Source organism: Phyllostomus hastatus, unplaced genomic scaffold (assembly GCF_019186645.2).
Source record: "Phyllostomus hastatus isolate PE091 unplaced genomic scaffold, TTU_PhHast_1.1 phas_contig_40, whole genome shotgun sequence".
Lineage (NCBI taxonomy): Eukaryota > Metazoa > Chordata > Mammalia > Chiroptera > Phyllostomidae > Phyllostomus > Phyllostomus hastatus.
The window spans coordinates 30,090,722-30,114,008 of record NW_025333872.1 but is presented as its reverse complement, the minus strand read 5'-3'; positions in this window follow the sequence as shown (position 1 = coordinate 30,114,008).

Below are 23,287 nucleotides of genomic sequence, written 5' to 3'. Positions count from 1 at the left end.
AATATGGGTACTATTTTAATGCTTAATTTGTTTCATGTAGTTCTAACTTTAGATATGTAAACACTTTCAGTAGCTACCTAGAGAAAGTAAGAATATTGGTCATAGTTGTCCAAATAAATAAAAGCTTATTATTCTAAAGAAAATGTTTTAATCCCTATTGAAGGAATGGTCTAAATTTACTCAGGTTTTCTTTGGAAGTTTTATTTCTTAAATTTATTAACATAAAGCAAATTATATAGGACAAATAAAATGAAGCAATCTTAGAATACCCATTCAACATCGGTGATTGCACTTGTCACTGGTCACTTGCTCTGAAGATGTAATAATTGCCCTATTGATGAATTTCTGCTTTTCTTCTACTAAACTCTGGCAGACTATTTTGATCTTGCTAAAAGTTGAATATTAAATTTTAAAATGAACCTTGCAACAAAAATATTATTAGTCAAATAAAACAAATGTTTGAAAGTAACAGGTAAAGGAAGTGAGCAATTAGGTCTTTTGCAACTGGTTTCTACAGATAAGAATGTTTTCCTCAGCAGTACTTATACTTGTATTGAACTGTTCATCTCCAAGAACATGGTGCAACTCCCTCAATGCTGTTTTCATTCACAGGAGCCTCCAGGAGCCTCCACCAGAGGGATGGTGCGGTGTGATTGTAAATATCCACCAAGCAAAGCTGAGGGGAAACTGAAGCATTCCAGTGGGAGATGAGGGAGCCCCACATATGTAAATAAAGCTTGCCACTCCATTGCTACCACAGTGAAGCCACAGGTGATGCTGCCCACGAGGCTGTACTACTATAAATATACCACTTATTTTCACTTCCTTAAAAGACCACTTGTGTTCCAGAAGATGTATAGGAAATTAGGTCTGTGTTTTTATGTGTGACTATAATTGTTCCAATTTTCTTGAGATTTAGGGGTGGAGGAAGGAGATATATTATGTGGCCCATAATGTTCTTATATTAATTTTGAGTGTAAATTATTGGAACAGTCACTTAATCTTTAGATTATTTTTTTCTTTCTCTTTTTGTTTTTCTAAAACAGCATGGGAATGAAGGAGAGGTGAAAATTGATAGTACTTTCGGTGAAAGCCTTCTGTGAAGGCAGCCAGAATTTATGAGGGGGAATTTGTGCATGAATAACTAATTTCCTAAGTTCCCAATTGTAGAGTCTGCATGTCTGGTAATAGCAACAGAAATATTTTATAAATTAAGAGATCTTTCAAAGGACTAATATTTCCATAGTTCAGAGTGTAAATATTTTAAGTCCTTGAATGTGATTTATTCTAGAGGTGAAATACTTTTGAATAGCAGAATTTCATTACATTTAAAGGTTAAATAAAAATTAATGAAATTTAGAAATAAATTTCAACGTGTCTTTTTAAGTTTTCTTAAAGATATTTATCAGCCCAGGTGAACACTTTTCTCCATGCTTCTCTTTTACCTGCCTTTGAACACAAATGTGAGTAATGGTATGACCTAACTACATTTATTTCTGAGTGGAAGTGGGAGATAAATTATTTTGATTCTCAGATTTTAAAGGAAGAATAACAGATATTTTAACATATGATATAGCTTCCTCTTTCATACAGTCTTTCACGAAAAGGAAAAAAGAAGTTTTCAGACTGAGTCTGGACACAAAAATTTTAATCTGGATCTGGCTCAGGCATTTCCTTGCTTTTAGTTATTTAGTGAACCTCAGGGAAGCAATTTTTGATTTTTCATATTTTAACAGTAACTAACCTAATGCTGTTAACAGGATATTGCAAACATTTTATTCTAATTCTAATCATTTCCCCAAGCCACCCACTTGTCTGCATCATCATTCATTTTTCACTGTGCAATTCCACAAAATATAAATTACAACTTTCACCAACTAGCAAATGTCCATATCACGCTTTAATATATTTTTGGTACTCCTAGAAAACAAGAAATTTGATCATAAAACTATACAATAAAAGTAATTCATAAGCTTGTTAGTACTAATATTTACTGTATCTTTCTATTAATCCCAGACTTGAAGTGGGTTTTTCTTAGCTATAACCTTTATTAGGAATTCTATAACTTGAGAATTAATGTTCTGGTCTTCCTTTGATCCTGAAGTCAACTTATTGCCACATAATTTCAGAGAAGGCTCTCCTAAAGATGTAAAAAAAAGTATTTAAAAAATACTTGATGTTAATGAAAATATCAAGTATTATCTAATAAAATGAAAATAGCACAGTGATAGAATATTAAAAGCTAAGAACCATATGATTTCACTCATATGTGAGATATAAAACTGAAACTCATGCACACAAGCAACAGTATGGTGGTCACCAGAGGGAAAGGGTTGGAAAGGTAGTACAGGGTAAAGGGGGCCAAATACATAATGACGGAATGATGTGACTTTGAGTGGTGAGCACACAATGTAATATACAGATCAAGTATCATAGACATGTACACCTGAAACCTATATGATCTTATTAACCAATGATACCCCAATAAATTTAATTTAACAATTTTTGAAATAAAAACTAAACATTTAAACAGAAATATTCAATTTTTTTCAGAAACAAATCAAATCACTTCATTTTTTCAAATCATCTATATTCAACCTCACACCCAGAATCTCAAATTGTACCATATTGAAGCATTTAATATTTTAACCACCCAACTTTGTATTTCACTACTCTCATCATTAGCCTTTAGAACATGCTTTTCCTCTTTGGTGCAAACACATAACTCCTATAGGGACTAAAGAATATTAGTAATGTTCATTGTGTAAAAAATAGGTCCAAATGTCTGATGACTTTGTGGAGGCAGACAGGAAATACCAAAGAAAGGTTTAACTGTAAGACAGATCTTTATTAACATCACATTGTTGGTATTTTGTCTTCTCATCTAATGTCTGAATTATGACTCTTTCAAAGATTGAGGTAAATATTTATAACTTATTTTTGAAATATCTTACTAGCCTAAAGCTAAAAATTGGAAACATTTAGAAGGATAAAAATGTAAGCTAACTTTTTTCCAAGTGTGCATACAATCACCAGTTGAAAAGTGAATGGAAAATGTGGCCAATTGCCTGAGAGTTCTACAAGCAAAAAGAGTAGTCTTTTGAAAACATAAATCAACTTTGAAATTTTTGGTAGCTTCTAATTACTTTTGAGATAAAGAGCAAAAGTTTTACTAATTTAATTACTCACCATAGCTTCTTGCATCTCACATTTTCCTTGCAGATAAAATTCTCTTTTTTTCAGGTCTTCATACTAAAGAGATTTGTGAAAAATTAACTTCCCTATACATGTTTCCCTCCCTTCCATATGTCCCTTCTATATTCCTTCCCTTCTATATGTTAAAAAAAAACCCACAAAAGTCCCTTATTTTATCCTCATATTTGAATGCTGGCTTGGTTGGGCATGGAATTTTAGTCCAAATTCCTGTTCCTTTAGTACAGGGGTGTCAAACTCATTTTCAATGGGGACACATGAGCCTCATGGTTGACTTCAAAGGGCTGAATGTAATTTTGACTCCTTAACAGTTAAGGTATAGTTACATTTATACAGTCCTAAAATTATTTTGTCCCTTCAAAGGCAACTGTGAGGCTGATATGGCCCCCCATGAAAATGAGTTTGACACCCCTGCTTTAGAACTTTGAAAATTAGAATCATTGCCTTCTTTCATCAGTATAACTGTTAAGAAAACTGCTTTAAATCTGTATTTTACACCTTTTAATTAATTATCTTTCTGTCTCTCCCCTCCCTCCTTAATTAATTCTCTCTCTCTCCCCCTCTGCTCTCTTACCCCCAGTCTCTGTCTGTCATAGGTTCTAGTATTTTTCTCTTTCACTTTGATATTTCATGTTTCACTTAGGGTTTTTTCATTGTTGTTTCTGTTCATTATTTTATTGGCTTATTTTTAAACTATACTATTGATAGGATACTCACATTTCTTCATTTCTGGGAAATTCAGGCTTTACACCTTCAACTAGAGAGTTCCTACTGCTCTTTCTATCATCTCCAGCAACATACATGTATATTGCTATTTTCAGATTCAATTTCCATATCTCTTAATGCTTTTTACTTTCATACTTTTGTTTCCTTGAGTTATTCTTAAAGAATCCCTTGTTTCTATTTTTCAGGTCACTGATTCAACCTTCAGGTGTGTTCATTTAGCTCTTCAGCATATCCTGAACTTTTATGTCAACAATATGTTTATTTCCAAAATCAGTGATTAATTTATTTCCATAACCTTTTTCCAATTTCATAGATGTTATATTTTCCTTTGTCTCTGAGAATATATTAAATATATTTATTTTAGTGTTCTGGCTTGTCTATTAACTTTTCCATGAGGTATATTTAAGTTCTTTTTGTGTGTATGGTTTTTTTTTGTGTGGGGTTTGGTTTTTTGTTTTTTGTTTTTTGTGGGTTTTTTTGATGACTCTTTTCTCTCTTTGGTGGTTTAGGCTCTCAGAAGTTTGAAATTTTGATAAATCCTAGTCAAAAACCTGAATCTAGTGAAGGCTTTAGAATTAACTTCTAGTTTACAGAAAGTATAAGAGATAGAAGAATAAGCTAAATATTATCTCTGAGGAAGCAACCAGCCAAGTCCTGGAGGTAAAAAATCTGTAACAGGCAAAGTACATCTCTATTTATTATTCTTCTGAATTTGGCTAGCAGGTCCTTTGGTCATTAGCAGCCACACTGGGTACTGCTTTATCTGCCTTCCTCAGCATTGCTTCTGTCTGGTGATAGCTCCACTGCTGATGCCTAGCTCTTGGGGAAATAGAAAAGGAATTGTCAGGGCTCAGATCAGCTAGCATTTCCCACTGTGGTTCCTGCTTAATTCCTTTGTTGATCTTGCCATGGATTCCCACCCTCCCCTTCTCTGCTACCACTGACTCTATGGGTGGAGTGCTATGATATCACCCCTCTTTATCACATTATCCTCCTGCAGGGGATCCTGAATAGGTTCTTAGCTACCATTTCTTTTTAAAATTGGATCCTGCCCACTTTCAGTTTCTCAGGGATTACTCAAAGTTATTATCCATTCATGCTTTCTGTTTTTGCTTTTGAGGGTAGTCATGTACATACTCTGGTTTTTCACATGTGATGCCTATAGCAGAAGCTTTTCAGTATTCATAGCCCTTTGACACACAACTTTTTGTACATTTGATGGTTTTTTAACTGCAAGGACCTGAGATTCACTCTGATTAAGCAGCTTCTCTGGCTGTCAAAACCTTCTGAGCTCAGCACAAAAAGCAGATCATAATGATAGTACTAAGGAGTACATGGCCCCAGGAGAGGCCCTCAACCAATGACAGGTGACTACAATATTTACACCAGCTTTCTTGCCCCTTGGATAGGACAACTCTGAGGCTTTTCTACACTGTCTCCTAAATGTGCGCAGCATGACTGAACTCCAAGAGTCCATCACAGAAATATAGACTAATCCTTTGCCTTATTCATTTCTAAAGCAACAAGTTCACTTTTTTAACCCACTCTAATTTTGAAGGTAGAGCCAATAGAACTTTCTGACAATGTAACTATGAGATGAAGGGAAAGAGAGCGGTCAAGGAACTACAGTTTTGCTCCAAAAACCTAAAGGTAAGAAGTGTTGTTTATTGAAATAGTAAAGATCAGAAAGTGTAGGTTTAAAAAAAAAGATCAGGGGCTGATAATGGACATATGAAATTCAAAGATTTCTAGTAATATCTAAATGGTAATGCCAAGGAAGCAGTAGTATAGGAGTTCTAGAGTTTAGATGAGAAGTCCACACTGAAGACACAAAGTTGATAGACCTTGGAATTAGGCACTTTACAAGTTGTCAAGAGATGAGATGACCAGCTAGTTAGTGAGTACAGATAGAAAGTGAGGTCCCCCAGGCTAAGCTCAGTGTATTTACCACTTAGTGACCAGGGCGATGAAAAGGAGGCAGCCAAGGAGACTGAGGGAGCAGTGAGAGAAGTAGGAAGGGAAGCAGGGAGTGTGGTTCCAGGAAGCCACGAGGAAGAGTTTAGAGAAAGTATGTGGTCGACTCTGTCGAATACTACTGTCAGAGGAAATAAGAGAAGGCCTGGGAGTTGAGGATAATATAAGACAGCAGGATTTTAAAAATCCACATCAAGCACTTTAAAAATACTTAGGTTAGGAACTAATAAACAACAAAGGAAATAAACGATACCCCAATGATGTTGGTAAAATGTGACAAATGATAAAGAGTAGGAACTCAAGAAGAAACAAGTAAAAAATGAATTTTGCTTGAATAGTCCTCAACAAGAAAATGGTCTTCAAAAATAAAAAGAAAAGTAAGTTCAACATCTCAGAGTAGGAAGACAAGCCCATGGATATGGAAAAAAAAAACCAGAGTTCCTGGCACAGTAGTTGCCACTATGGCCCTGTTAGGCACTTGCTTGTCTGATTTCAGACTTGATGGCATCTATCTCTGGCAGCCACAGAGATAAATGAGGGAATCCAGGAGGCTGTAAATGAGTGAAGATGACCTCCATAAAAATTCAATATTCAGTTTGGGTGAAGTATTAATTTTGATCTATCTTTAACAATTTCTAGAATCAATTGTTACACAGATAGCTTTGGGATATTTGTTATCTATCCATTCATTTGATAAACATTTATTGAGTATATCCTATGTATAAACATTATGTTATATACTGGGGATATAAAAATAAAAGCTTTTGATACATTAAATTATACATATATTGTTCTTTACAGTTACAAAGCATTTCACACACATGATATAGTATGATCATCACAGCAACCCTATGTCACAGACTGAATAGATACCACCACGTTCACTTAACAGATGTGAAATCTAGGATTCAGAGAACTGTAGTGACTCCATAACCACCTGAGCCAATTCTTACAGTAAATCCTCTCATATATATATTTATATGTTATTCACTCTGTTTCTCTGGAGAACCCTAACTAGTACACTAATCTGTAATGATAGGAAAGTGAGTGTGTGTTTATTTCCAGTGTGAGGGCCATGGAGCTGACTGGAAATGGGCACTGAGGGAGCTTGCTGAAGTGATAGAAATGTGCTATATCTTGTATTAGGTGATAGTTACTCAATCTTCAAAACTCATCAGACTGAACACTTAAGATCTATGTGTTTTATCCTCAGTCAATTGCAACTTAATTTAAAAATATAAAGTATTTTTAAAAATTGACCCTTTTTTCCACTGAAGGAGTAAAAGGAAAATAGGTGAAGATATAAGGAAAGCAATTTCAATGTAATATAAATTTTAAACATCAGAGTTCTCAAATGTGGAATAAGCTATTTCATTGAAATGTAATTCATTATATTTGAAAATAATCAAAGACAGAAAGACCTACTGTTAGAGATGGTCTAGTACAAACACCCAATACAAAAATTATTTCTAAAGCATTATTTTAAATCTTTCCATCAGTAAGTGGCTATGCTGTCCTAAGTTAACAAGGTTTTACTGGCTTTAGTCCAGTTTTCATTTTTCATTTCTTTCACTTCTAATTAAACAGTGTTTGGAGAATGCTGAAAGAGCAGGAACAGCAAAGTGGTCAATGCTTATGATGTAGGATTGACAGTGTTTGAAGTAGTGTGCTGAGAAAGATTCTGAGGCCAAATCCATAGTTTGGTAGGAAAGAGCATTGTCACTGTCTAGTGATATCTGTGATGAGTATAAGAGTGGAGGGAGTCACCTAAGTAGCAGGAATTTGCCATCACAGAGTTAGAACAAATGTGTGGAGTTAGAAATCAGATTTATTGTCACTGATTTACTTTCAGTGACTGAAAAATTCAGAGACTGAGCAATGTGTAGGCCATGAACCAATAGACAATAAATTAACATAGAAACAAAATAAGGAAAAGAAAAAGATATATGAGAGAAAGATCAGTATCTAAATATACAAACTTTGTTTTTGGCTTATGTTTTTTTTTTCATAGTTGCCAGATTTGGACAATCTGCAATCTTTAAACACTGTAATAAATTGGTTTTGGTTTGATAACTTAACATAACCAGATTGAAATAGCCTGGATTTTCAATGAATAAAAGTTAAAATATTGTCATGGTTCTTTTCTACAATAGATCAAAAGTGCAAAAATGCCAGATAAAGGTTTATAAGAGAGTAAATCTAGTAGTAACCAAGTTGGAGTTACAGGATTAGAAATATACTTAGGAGCTTTATAAGGCCTAACTTTCTCCTCTCCTACCTCATACAAATCTGAAGTGGCCAAACACTTTAAATATGTAATGTGTAACTTTCAACTGAAAAAGTGCTTAGCCAGCTCCTCCTGCCTGTTAGAAGATCAGTTCCTTGGAAAGAGCTATTCTCCTATAGTGAATGAAGATCCAATCAGAGCCTCAAGTATGGTAATACACAAGATGTTCTCAAAACAAGGCTGATCACCAAATGGGAAGCTCAACTAATTGGTTGAGGATGTTTTATGATCTGGTCATCCCTTGGCAGATAGAACAAACAGAGACCAAGAGAGAAGTCCAATGGCCAGAACATGAGACTATGAGTGTGGAATTCTGGGATCTGCTCTTCCTTTGTATGGGTCCCTGGACAATTGGTTTAACCTCACCATATTTGATTTTACCATACATGCAACTAAGACTCTGCATACTTCCTAAGATGTTTTCCAGAAAATATTACAGGCAAAATTATGAAAGCTAAAAAAAGGGAGAAAAAAATCTCTATAATGAAGCATCCTTTTCTTCAACAACTTAGGTTGCTTTCTTCCTAATTTCTCTTCAGTCAGCATGCAGAGTCACTTATGAGCATTTTCATGGAATGAAAGTTTTTATGAAATAAACAACCACTGACAAGGAAGCTCAGAGGTCAGAACACTGTCATGACAAAGGGCAGCCTACAGTCAAATCTATCTACTCAAAGCCTTATTTCTTCCTATTGACCCCAAAGTTAGGGATTTAGTGAGTACTCCAAAGCAGAGATGCAGCCAGGTTAAAAATCAGCCTTAGTTCAAATAAACAAGTATTTAATATTTAGGAATAACCAATATGAAAGCTGGACAGAAAAAAAGTGTTTCAAAATTTTAGAGAATTTAGAATTGGAGCATTAAAGGATTAATGCTCTAATTAATGAAAGTCTGCTGTTCCTACTAGCCTGTGATTCCTTGAGGGTGGATACACCCATCTTGTTCTCCATGGTTTCCTCAGTTCTAGCACAGTGTAGTAAGATAAAGCTCCCACTGGGAGAGAGGCTGAGAAGGCAGACTGAACTAAAGCCAGAGACAAACCAGGGTCTTATAAAAGAACCATAGAAAAGAAATAGGAGCAAGAAACTAAGAGGTGTCAGTAGACACAACGGGTAGCACAAGATACTCATTTTGAGTCCAGGACCAAGGAAGTATGGCCATAGCAGAAATCAGAAGCGTAGAAGGGGCAGCAGATATATCAGAGAAGATGCTAAGACTGGAGGCAGAGGCGAATGCAGATCTGAGCACCTCACCTTAGAAGTCTAAAAGAAAGTGCTTTGATCAAGACTCTTGAAAAGAATTTTCACAGCATAAGCCTGAATTCTCAGTCCAAATCCTCCTGCTTCTAAAGTAGCCTGGCTTATTTTTGCTACAAGGCAACTCAATTTCAGTTATACAGAAGAAGGAGGAATTGAAGGAGGAGGAAGAAGAGGGGGAGAAGGAGGATAAGTTGAATGATCTGTCACAGATGGTCAGGGTGTAGCAGGCCAAGATAAAGCAAAACTGAGTAGTAATACCTTGAGAAGTACCAACACCAAGAGAGTCCTTTGATCAAGGTATAGCATGGCAGACTCCAAGCTGTTGTTGCAAGATACTGATATTACCAACCACATATGCATTGGCCTCTCCTGAACTTTACCTTTTTCTACCTAAGAGTTGCAAATCACCACTCTAGAAATAGCAATAATTTTGTATCAAAGTTATGAGCCATCATTGTTACATATTAGAAAAAAACATTTTTTAAAAATTTGGAAAAAAAACTGTGTATTGATTTTTGAAATGTTTAAACATATATGCACAAATATATTTAATTTTAGTTAAACTTTTATTCTCTGAATTAAAATCAACTAAATTCTTATGGTCAAAAGGTAAATCTACACATCTTGCACTATACTGAATAAGCAGGGAGTGTGTTTGCTGAGTTCCAGTCTAAATCTCTTGATCTTTTCTCTGCTTAAAGAAAAAGCTACTATTAATAATTTAGTCTACCAAATAAGCCCCTTTTCAATGAATTTAGGTGATGTAACCAGGACACGCTTTGGCTATGACTAGTTCCATGACTAAAATCACTTGAGAACTGCTTGTTTCTCATCATCATTTGGTCTTAAGGAAAACCGTGGGTGTCTTCTACAGAAGACAGTAGACTACTGGCAAATAGCCAATAAAGACAAGCAGATGTTGTGGTTACCAAGTTGGAGAAGGAATACATAAATTTTATTCCAAAAACCTCTTGCCAGAAGTACTATAAAGAGAAAAATCCAAGCTTGATGCTCTACCTCGTGCTTGATGGAAAATATTCAGATGCATTTGTCTAAATGCACCAAAGAAGCTTGGCAAGCTGGTCTTCTTCTTTCCAATAAATAGAGGCCAAGAAAGAACATAAGTAGAAACCCGTTATGTGTGGTACTCCCCACCAACATCAATATGCACATTCTTAGAAAACATGTGAAAAACTGAAGCAAATCCTACAAGTCCACAAAATTTTACCTCCCAGTAAAATATGTGGACATTAACATGAAGGAAAGTATGTGTTTCTGCTGAGCAAGCTTATTTCAGGATAAATCAGACTGTACTCTTCTGAGAACCCTAGAAGTTCAAGGGACAAGCATTGTTTCATTATAAGAAAAAGGGAAGGGGACTGATTTAGTGTTTTTTATACAAATTTCTGGACTAAAAATCTTTCTACAAGTAAAAAATATGGGCAGTCTATTTTCAATACTAAGGACCTAGAAACTTTCCATTTGTTACAGATCTGGGACAAGTCTCTGGTATGAGAATGAGGGAGAGAAGATTAAGCCTGGAATACTGAAACCAATAAACCAACAGTATGGAAGAAAGGGTGTTGTCTACTTTCCCAAAATACTTTAAGGCCAGGAATATATGAATAAAATCAAGTAGCAATCAACAGTAATAACCAGATAAGCCAGAGCTCTTGACCGCTGTCTCAAACCAGATCTCCATATAAATAGTCCTATAGAATACAAAGTTGTAGTCACTGACGTATATATAGATGTGTGATAGGCAAAATTCTAAGATAATCCCCTCCCCTAAAATAACCCATGTCCTTAAAATCTCCTCCCCTTGAGGGTGAGCAGAGCCTGTGAATATAATGAGATATCAACCCAGAGAGTATGCTAACATGGTATGGCCAAACGGAGATTATTTGGGAGTCGGGCCCTGGGGCAGGCTCTAATAGCTGAGCTCCTGGCTAACAGCTAGTGGAAAACGGAGCTCAGCTCTACACTTACAAAGAAATGAATTGTACCAGAATCCAATGAACTTGGAAGACAATCCTTGCCCCAGATAAGAACTGTAGCTTGGGACCAGTGAGACCCTAAGCAGAGAATCCAGTTACACTTTTCCCAGACTTCTGACCTATACAATTATGAGATAATAGGTGTTTTTTTAAGCCACTATATTTGTCATAATCTGTTACCCAGCAATAGAAAATTATTACAAATGTATAACTGTACTTGCTGGATCAATTATGACTAATCTGAGAAAGAGTTCCCCTAACATAGTAGATATAAATTGTCCAGGAGTCCTCCATCTCTGGGAGTCTGTAATTTTAATAGCAAGTTTCTCTGATAATGTATCATATTAGCTGCTTGTTTAAAAATAACCTCTTGAATTGAACTGATGACATACTTTCATATCTGTGAAATGTTTCTCCCTAAAAGTTGTTTAAAATAAAACCCAGAAAACATATGAGTTTAATAGTAAACAGGATTTCTTTATCATTATTACACCAAAGGGGATTGTGTTAAATTTTAGCAAATTTACAGCATTTTATGGGAAATATCTTTATTTTTATAATCCAAACCTATATAAAAATTGTAAATTGTTCAAATCACATGCCATTTAATGTTGCCTTAGAGTGTTTTCCAAAATGAGACTTTGACCCTATGTCCATAATTTCAAAGGATATATAAACCCAGTCACCATAAAGTAGTAAGCCAACAGGTCCATGTGTAACAGAACCTTTTGGGTTCTGTTGCTCTGGGTTCTATTGCCAACCACTGATAAGAACCATGACTCCTAATGCCAGAGTCTTATGAAAAGGAAAGGAACTATTTATTCAAAAGTTATACAGGTTTAGAGTAATGGTGGAATTCTGTCATTAAATCCCACTCCCTTTAGAAACAAAAAAACACTCACAAACACACAGTCCTGCCCCCCTTGCCAAACCAATCAGAGGTACCATCTCTCAGGAAAATAAATAGAAGTCTGTAGCTTGGCCGGGCAGATTCCCATCTGTATTCTGGCTGCCTCCAGTCACTAAGCTAGCTAGACTCCTACTCTTAATCCAAAACTGTATGCTCATGGTGCGCTGGAAGGTGGGGATTCTTCTGCATCCTTTCAAACTGTGTGGCCAAGACCCCACACTTCTGCTATATGGTCAAGAGGCTTCTCCTCACCCAGCTACATGGTCAAGAAGCACAAGAAAGAGAGCCTCTCACAGCTCACCTACTTTTTCCCACCTGGTCCAGAGCTCTCCCACGGGCTAAGAGAGAAAGAGCACCTCATTCCACCCCGGTGCCACCACTCCCCACCCCTCACCCCCGTGCCTGGATTTAAATCCTAGTGTGAATCTTCCTCCATAACTCCCTTTCTGACTCCTCCTAGATAGTTACACTCCTCCTAGATAGTTACACTATCTAGTCCTGCCAGGACTCTGGTTTTCTTCTGCCTTTCTCAGCTGCCATTGCTGATCCAGGCAAGCTTGGCTGCATGACACAGAGCTAATGGTCTTCCTGCTCTCTCATGGGCACAGCAAGGCCCTCTGACTACATTACATCATGGGTTAGAGTCACGCCCATCTCTGCACAGTTTTTTAACATTACTAAAACACTGGCCAAGTTCTTTAGATATGCAAAGTAGCTCCCAATGGCCCTGCTCCACTTCCTTCATTCCCCAAGTGATAGCTATGGGGGCTTTGGGATTTTGGGGAGACCTCTAGCTCAGCATCCCGTTACACATGAGCAGTGAAGCAGATATGTTTCCTTTTGGTCTCTATATTCTTTATTCGAATAAACTCTGTTCCTCCACCAAACAAATAATTTTTTATTGAATTTTTGGGTTGACATTGGTTAATAAAATTATATATGTTTCAGGTGTATAATTCTATAATACATCATCTATGTATTGTATTGTGTATTCACCACCCCAAGTCAGGTCTCCTATAACCATTTATCCCTACTTTATTCTCTTTAACCTCCCCTAACATGTGTGAGGTGATAATTCACTGTGGCCCTACTTGCCCTGACCAGTGACACTGCATATCCCTTTACATGTCCCTTGGCCATCCATACATTCTCTCTGGAGAAGTGTCTATCCAGATCCTTTTGTTTTACTTATGTCTGTTTTAAATAAATAGTATGGTACAGTAAACAAGCACGAATAGTAATGAAAACCATATCATTTAAGCACATTTAATAATGATATTAGAGTATGTTAAATTGAAAAAAAATTAGTCACAACCTCAAATTAAACAACACCTCCTCTGGGTGAAAAGTCTTCAGTCTCCTTATTATCTACAACAGTGGTTCCAGGTGCACTTTCACATACCAGAAAGTAATGGTGAGATGATTGAAGGGATTAAAAAATTCTAACGGACTCCTCAACAAATCAGAAATAACCATAGTCAACGATTAGAATTTATGGTGTCTAAGAAAGCATTCATGATGTTGTCTACTGATTTGCCATCATTTATTATCATGTCTGCTCAGATCTATTCACATGTGACCAGTGAGGTAGCATTTTGTACATTTCAGTGTGCATGCAACCACTCATTGGCAGTTCATTTACATGATGCTTGTCCTCTGCCCTGTTGCTCATAGCCAACTTGCCACTCAGTACCACTTTGCATGAGTCTTTCAGTACTTATCCTCACTTTCTGTTCCTAATGACACTCATACACCATTCACTTGTACTTCAACTTGCCCCACTAGACGTTGTCTTTCAAGGGCTCTATTTTTGCATCCTTCTCCACACCCTCTCTGGCTCAAGGAAACACACCCCAACTTCAGTCTTCTCTTCTCACTTGATTTTCAACCATTACACCAAGCAGTTTCTCCTGTTTTTTGACTTTTCAAGGTATAAATCAGACATGTGCCTAGAACCTACTGAAACCAAGGTAAATAGATCAACATTACCTAAGAACTTCCTAATCTCAACGCTGTTGGCCTACTCATTTCTGCAGGTCAGCCAGCAACCAGCCAGGAGCAAGATGTCAGGTTCCCTTCACCACAAGGGATCCCCTGGAAGAACCACCTCACCGATCTTATATTCAAGGAAAAGATCTCCTTCCAACAATCTTTTCAAAGCAGCTTCCTCCTCTGTCATATGTCTTTACTCCAAATATTTCATCTTATGAAACATGGGCTAAGACGGTCATAAGATCACTACTAATTTTCCATTTAAAAATTCTGATGGAATTATCAGCACTTAAAATCCATTGTTCCCAGCTTTGAAGCCTCTGCTGAAACTCTATGGCAGCAGGAGGATCCTAGTGAACACACAATGCACTAGAATGAGAAAATAAACACAGTTCCTGCAGGTTCTCTTGCCACAATAATTAGTTTAGACATTTTTAAGAATATATTTATAGCAATCTGATACATCAATAGCTCCAGAAGCCAAAAGAAGATATTTTCCAAGTAATAGGAGAAATAGAAAAAGAAAACTTTCAAAATAAAGTTATATCTTTAGTGGCTCAATTATGCATTTCCTCAACATCTTTTTCCTGTCATTCTAATTTGTGTGGTGGTCTTAAAATATGTCTACAAACTCTTTTATAGTCTTCTCTTCAAGAGGTAAAGCTTAATTCCCTCTCTTGGAGTGTGTGCTAGTATTGATGGAATATGACTATGTCATGAAAGTCATTGAGGGTCCTCCTCATTCTTTTCTGTTGGATTGGATCACTTGCTCTGGGGGAAGACAGCTATCATGCTTGAACGATACTCAAGGATCTTTATAAAGAGGTCTCTGTGGCAAAACCCATGTGATCTTAGCAGTGAATCCTCCAGCTCAAGGCAAACCTTCAGGTACCTACTGCCCCAGCTGACTGCTTGGCTACAAACTCATGAGAAACACTGCACCAGCATTTCAGCTAAGCTTCTCTTGGATTCCTAACTTACAAAAACTGTGATTTAAAAATGTTTTTTGTTTTAAGTCACTAATTTTTGAAGTAATTTGTTATGTGGAAATAGGTAACAAATACAATATGGTACCATCTCCTTTCCTGCATTATCTAAGCCATATATACTTAAAAGATACCAGTAATCAATAGCATACTTTAATTATTTTGCAGTATGTATATGTTGAAGTCTTCACACTGTACTCCTTAAACTTATATAATATTATATATAAATTATGCCTCAATAAATCTGGGGAAAAAACCTTGACCCCAAGTATTTTATATTAATATAATTATTTACCTGAGCATGATTACTAATTCACAGATGGATCATCTGATAATCTCCCCTAACTCTTGGTGAACTGAATAGTTCTAACAGGAGTTATGTAGAAGGACATACACAGATTTACATAATGTGAATCTATCTATTAGAAAATCATATCAAGATCCATAGCCACACAGACCACTAGCAGGTAATGAAGAGAAGACCCCATTTTATACAATTATTCTTCTGTTTTTAATATTTGAAATTTAAATATTACAACTCACTCTTATTTGATTGAGATTAGCCCAGTGTTAAAATTCAAATACTTCAGTAGGAACAATTCTTTGTTGTTTTGGGTACATTGTTCTTTTTTAGTATGAATGAAGGGTGTGAGATTAGGGTATGGTCCACCAAGGAGAAAAAAAGGAAATGATTAAAAGAGCTGAGGATGCTAAGGAAAACTTCACTGGCTTTCCAGACATTCTGAGGGTGGTCTTGTGCCCTTTCAAGCTCTGTGAATTAGTTGGCATCTGCTCCCAGAAGGCAGAGACCAAATTGTGTATCTGTTATGAATAGTATCTAACATAATCCAGTTAATGGAATACTAAACCACAACAAAATCATCAGGCACCAGATAAAGTTAGACATTTATCCTAATAAGCGGCTGTTAGACTTGAAATTGTCATCAACATCACACACAACTTCCTGGACACTTCATTAGGGTCACCTAGAAACCACATCAACAACAAACAGTGAGACAAAAAATTTACCCAAGGAACAAAAGCAGATTCCTGTGTATAGCTGGTCCTGAAACAAAGCTTACAGCCATCAGCTGAGCTGTGTCATGTGTGTGTGATGGGGAGATGATGGCTGAACCCTGCAGCAATGTGGGATGAAAAACCAAAGGATGTGACCACAAACAGGACAATTATAAGAAACAGTACCAAACAGTGATGAGCTGAATCAAAAGGCATCCATTCCCTCCTGGAATCAAAAGTAAAGGCAAAGAACAGGCTACACTGGGGATCAGAAATCAGAGATGTCTCAGCATGCAGCTTTGGCAGTAAGCAGAAAAGAGAATGTGGACTTGTGGAAGCATTCTCCCTCAAATGTAGAGAAGTCTAACCAAAAAATAAGGGGGGGGGGCAAAAAAGGAATTTACTTAATACAAAAAATAGTGTAATTATTCTTACAATACATGTTTAACCTTCAGTCACCCTCAAAGTCCTCTCCATTTGATGCAATACACCTATCAAGACATTTTTTTTCCCAGTGTTCTAAACAGTTTTTAAACTTACCTATTTTGAAGCCTTTTAGTGCTTCTGCTATTTTTTGTTTTACCTTTTCCACATTGGCAAAATGTTTCCCTTTAAGAAATTTTTTATCCAAGGAAACAACAAAAAGTCACTTGAGGCAAGATTGGATGAATAGGGAGGGTGGGACATGGGGCTCATGCTATTTTGTGTCAAAAACTGCTGAACACCCAGCGCAGTGTGGGCGAGAGCACTCATAAATCACCCACCATGAGATGGGCAAACATGTTGTAAACAGTCTTCAAAAAAATTCACTGAAGACAAACACAGTCTCTCACAACACCACCAGCTGGTACACTGATACAGATGGGTTCCTAGAACACTCACCTCATGGGGAAAGCCTGTGTGACAAGGGGCCCACCCTCCAGAATATAACTCCATGTTTTTTTGCACCCCCCTTACAGTAAGCATCCTGTTATACACATATAATCAACCACACAAGTTGTCCCCTACTCCTCTCAACAACCTGCCCAGAATATACAAACACAGACTCCTACTGCCTTTGAGCCCACACATGGAGCAATGTTTCTATGTTCCCCTGAGTTAGACCCTTTGGAATAAAGAGATCTCTTTTTCTGCATATGTAAATCTACAATGTTATATTAGATGGTTGTTTAAACCCTCATGGCTCTGAATCTTTAATATAAAGAACATTTGAGACCACATGAAAACAAAACATCATTATAAACCCAATTTTTTTAAAACCTTAGACTCCAGTGAAAATAAGTTCAATGGGAAAACATAAAATGGTTAGAAACATAAGGCATATATTACTTTGAGACTCCAGATTATTTTTAATGGCAGATTGAAACTAGACATTATTTTAGAGATGGAAAAACCATTAATGTTGATTTTTTTTGTCAACTTTATGATGTTAGCATGACACTTAATACTCTGGTTTATGGGAAAATTAGAACAGAATGCACACAACTTAACTGCTACATAGTCTGCCTGCAACATTATTTTATTTCATTTTATTTTTTTAATGTAAAATGTGATTTTGATCATTGAAAGGATTCCACAGTAGAGATTCTGGCTTAGTGGCTTGACGAGAGGACAAGGCAGGCCAGGTTTTTTAAAAGTATTAAATTATTTATTGCCTAGGAACAAATTATATTCCTAACTTGTCATTACTTTTCTATGTAAGCTAAATATAATTTTTAAAGAATTGAGAAATATAGGGAGGATATGCTTTGTCATGTGTACTTATTTCCTAAATATAGTTAATGTCTTTAAGCTCTGTATTTAGAGGGGTAGCATGTTATGCAAGATAATTTCTTGGTTTTTTGAAGTTACAGGAAAAATGTTTTCCTTAGTGTAAGTAATAACATCCCATCCTTAAATAATTTTGCAGCTAAACTCCAATATGACTTTGCAAATACCAAATAGCCATTAAAACACTTCATAATATAGAGTTTGTTTTCAGATATCATGAAATAAAGCCTGTGGCTTGTAGATGGTGCCAAGAATTAGTAAAGCAAAACACCCTTCAATGAAATAGCTACACACTCCTTTTGAGTTTTGTAAATTTTTAATTCATTTTACTAATCATAAATAGCCTCTCCTATAATACCTCTAGTGTAAACTTCCCGATATACTATTTAGCCATTTAGCATTGGTATAAATCCATGGTCAGAATAAGCATATATATTTAAAGCTCTTCTTTGGCCACAGAAAAATCAGAATCAGAATGTAGGAAATCAATGTGAATGACTTACAGCCCAATGTGAAAATACTGAACGAGATATGAGTAAAAGAGGTGGGTCCGAATGTGATGAACCACTTGGTGACCTCCAAATTTATTAGGTTCCTCTATAATAATCAGAATATAATGTACCTTTCCCAAGAGAAACCATTTGCCTGCATTTTAAAATCATAACAGCCTAGTTAAAAAGACTGCATTACTCACAATAACCAAGAACTTGAATTGGAGGACTCCTTCAAGAGTGTCTATTTCATATCCTATCTTTATAGATAAGGAAACTCAGACTCAAACATTTGCCCAAGTAAACAGTCTGTTAGATATATAGTTGAGAATTGAACCTGGGTTTCTAAAGCTTTTTTCCAGGGTCCTTTATATTTATTAAAAAATTGCTCTTTATGGTAAAATATATCATGCACAAGTATATATATATATACACACACATATATATACATACATATAACTCATGTTCATTTTAAATGATAATATTAGAAAAATATTCATGTTACCTCTACCACTATAGTTTAAAAATAGATTATCATGAGAATACACTTCAAGTATCCCATCCCTAATGTGATAGGATACCTCTCTCTATTATAGGTAGCTATTATTCCAAATTTTGATCTTTTCTTTGCTTTTAAAAATAAATTAAAATTTACCACACATATACACAGATGCACCCATACTTGCAATTGTTCAGTTTTGTCCATTTTGTCATTTAGGTAAATGGAGTCATTACAGTGTATTCATTTGCCTTTTTTTTTGGCTTAATGTTATATGATTTTGAGGTTCATACATATTGATATGTGTAGTTAATAGTTAATTCATTCTCCTTGATTCACAATGTTCTATATATAAATATACAATAATTTGTTTTTCACCTCTTCTATTAATGGGCATTGAATTGTTTCTGGTTTTTGCTCTTATGAGCAATACTAACCTGAATGGTCTCCTATGTGACTCCTGACACAAAGAAACAATAGCATCTCTAGAGAATATACTCTAGGAATGGAAGTGCTGGGTCATAGGGTATGTGCATTTGCAACCTTGTAAGACATCATCAAAATGATTACTAAAGGAGCTATAACAATTTTTCTAACTATTCTTTCTTGATAAAATTACCAACATTAAGTATGGTCCAATTATACACACCCACCCAATACAATCATGAGGGTCCTTATTAAGACTAGAGGGAGGTAAGAGAGGGAGAGTCAGAGAAGATGTGATGATGCAACTGCTTGGCCACCAGCCGAGGAGTGAGGCAGCCCCTAGAAGCTAGAATAGGCAAGAAAAATATTCTCCCCTGGAGCGTCCAAATGGGAACATAGCACTGGCAATCCGTTTTAGACTTCAAACCTCCAGAACTGTATAATCAATTTCTATCATTTTTAATCCACTAACTATGTGGTAATTTGTTATAACATCTATACAGGACAGTATAGATGTGTAGAGGTTGTGGGGAGTGTGCAGTTATTTCACTCTCTAAAACTATCTCAGCCCAACCAGTAAATAGTGCCTTGTTACAAATAATATTCACACAATTACTTTTAAGAAACGGAAATCAAATGTGTTCATTAAGTTAGATAAAACAGTATTTATTGAATGCTCGGATTCTAGTAACCAGGCTCAGAGAAATGAGTTTGATTAAGGACCTTGTAATTACTCAAACTAGAGTGCATGTTTCCATTAATTCAGTTTATTCCGGCCAACAAACAGTTATTGAATGTGCAGTATCTGTACCATGAGTTGGAAGTACAAAGATAGAATTTTCCATGACTCCAAAAATTAAAATCACTCTTAATAGGGGAGACCAACATCTAAACAAAAAATGTTAGTATAGTGAAGTAAGTGCTATGAAAGAAGCAGTCACTGTGATTTATGAGTGTCCAAATTAGAAACACTGAGACTAAAGACAACTGGAAAGCCTTCTGGGAACAGTTGCTACCTGAGATGAAATGTAAAGAGAGGACAAGGCATCTTCAATAAAAGCAGTCTCGTGAGCCAGTGCACAAAGACAGAAAATTCAGTGTTTGAGGGAACCACAGGAAGTGTAGTGTTCGTGTTGAGTTAAAAAAAGAGAGACTGAAAACATAGACATAGAATTATAGAGGTTCAACTTTATCTTGTAGGCGATGGAAAGCTTTGGAATGGTTTTAAGCAGAGCACTAACAGGATTCAATATGTATTTTATGTAAATCCTTCTGATGTGCTAGTGGAGACACATCTAAGGGACCTGAGTGGAGCGGGAAGACAGACGATCAAACAGAGGCTACAAGTATGTAGATCATAGGTAAGGCCTTATCAAATAGCAATGGGAAGGAGGCAGATTTGAGAAATTATTACAGAGTTAGACCAGCAGGATTTGGAAAGGAACTGGATTGATGTTGAGAAAGAGGAAGAGCCTGGGATTTCCCTACCTCCCTGCCTTGTAAAATTGGATATTCACTTGTCTCAAAATTGAGACAGTGGATACAGGCAGAGGAGCAGTTCTGGTTTTGGTGGAGGGGGATATATGGGCTCCCCATGGGACATGCTGAGTACCAGGGAAAATGTCAGTCCTGGCGTGGGAAGGGATAGAGAGAAAGAACAAGTCCATGCTGAGCCACTGTAATGAAAGCAAGCTCACAGAGGTCACAAGAGGTTTGTTCTTATTTTCAGAATTATTTTTTTCTAAAAGAGTTCTTTATTTTTTTTGTTTGCATACTATTTGTGTTTTAAGGTTTTTTTTTAATAAGAGGTTTTATACAGCTTATCTGTACAATTCTCTGTATTAGTATGTTGAGCATCCAGTGACTAATGGGCAACAAGGAAGCCTGAATATTGTAGCATTATCAAGGAAATATATGTCCAGAGTTCATGAATGAATGAGGGTTAAGTAAATTGTGCACTGACTCTAAATCATGCTCTTATTGTAGGAGTTCATTCCAGAAGGTTGAGTTTATAGTTGGTGGCACTGTGGTTTCTAGCTGAATATATTGATATTGTTAAATTCCTAGTTTGGAGGGTAAAATATTAACCATGTAGCAACAAATATTTGAAGATATAAAATTTAAAATGAAAACAGTCCAAATTCAAAAATATTATGACTGGGTGAGAATGCAAAAGCAAAAATCTTCAATCTCAGGGATACGAATCTGTTATACATAAGCACACACTGATAATTAATAAACTGTTAAGAAAACAAACTAAAAGTGTTACAAATAAAGCTCAAAATTTTATAAATTTTTAAAAATCTTAATTTATCAAAACAACTAACTTTCAAAGAATTAGCAAAGAACTACACTGGAGTATAGTCCAGTCCACAGAAGCCATATTGTATGGTTTTATTTTATATGTAAGATGTTAAATTTCTAGGTGTGAGATTCTAACTGCATCTTTATGAGCATTAGTCACAATTGATATCTAACCATTTTGCCTTTAGTGAATTGTTTCCTCTTCATAAGTAATAAATAAATTGAGGACTTTACAAAGGTATGAAAATAAAACAATTAAAGACCCCCCAAATTCTACCCCATCTATATGCCTACTCTCCAGATAAAACTAAGCTTGATAAACTTTGTTTACTTTTACATAACTTTAGAGATGACTATTACCCTACCTCCACCAGTAGCCTATTCCCGCATGTCATCTCAGGAACATATCCATCAGCCTCTTTCTCCTGAATATTTTTTTCTAAATTATTTTAATTCTAACATTCCAAATCAATGTAAAATGTTCATCCTGAGATAATCTTTATAATTTAATAGTAAGAAGATGCTATTCCAAGATGGGTACCATATCTCCCGTTGGAAGAGCTAGCTGTGATCTAAATAAAGGCCTCTCATGGTATATAGGGTGTAATGTTATTAGGAAAAGATACAATTTATTTTTAATGCTTGTACCATTAAATGTCTTCCACAAACAGAATGGACCCTGGCCCAGTTCTGATATGTAAAAATGTTATCCAAAGACCTAATGGCATAAAATAACAAGGGTATCAGTTAGAGGCCTTCAAAGGCCGGGCTCTGAAATCATGAGAAGATTCGTTTCCTCACAAGTCTGACAGCTGATGGTGGTTGTCAGCTGTAGCTGCAGCTGCAGCCTGGAACAGCTACACAGAACCTCGCAGTGTTGCCATAGACTTGCTCACAACAGGGTAGCTAGGTCCCAAAGGCGAATGTCCCGAGAGAGAGCAAGGAAGAAGCCATGTTCTATTTCATAATCTAATCTCAGAAATCATGCAGCATTACTTCTGCCCCATTCTCTCTGTCTAGGCATTTCAAAAGACCACCCAGGTACAAAGAGGGGGACCATCGCCCCAGCTTAGGACAGAGAGTGGCATGTCACATTGTAAGAAGAACAAGTGGGATGGGCTATACACTGGTGTGAACCTTTTTAGGAAATACAGTTTGCCACAGGCTGGATTTCATCAAGAATGTGTCACACTTTGAAGATTATTATTGCTAAGTAATACACTATTTAATATCAATAGATGTAGAGTAACAATAATGTGACAAACATGTAAGGAAGAGAAATATTTTTCTTCTTATTTTAAATGTTATTTATACAATATCCACAGGGGAAAAAATACACTTCTGCAAGGCTTTACATAGATTGCGAGTGAATATAATTTTGGAAACACAAATAATTCCAATTTGAAGAGAACACTCCAATGAACCATTATATACAC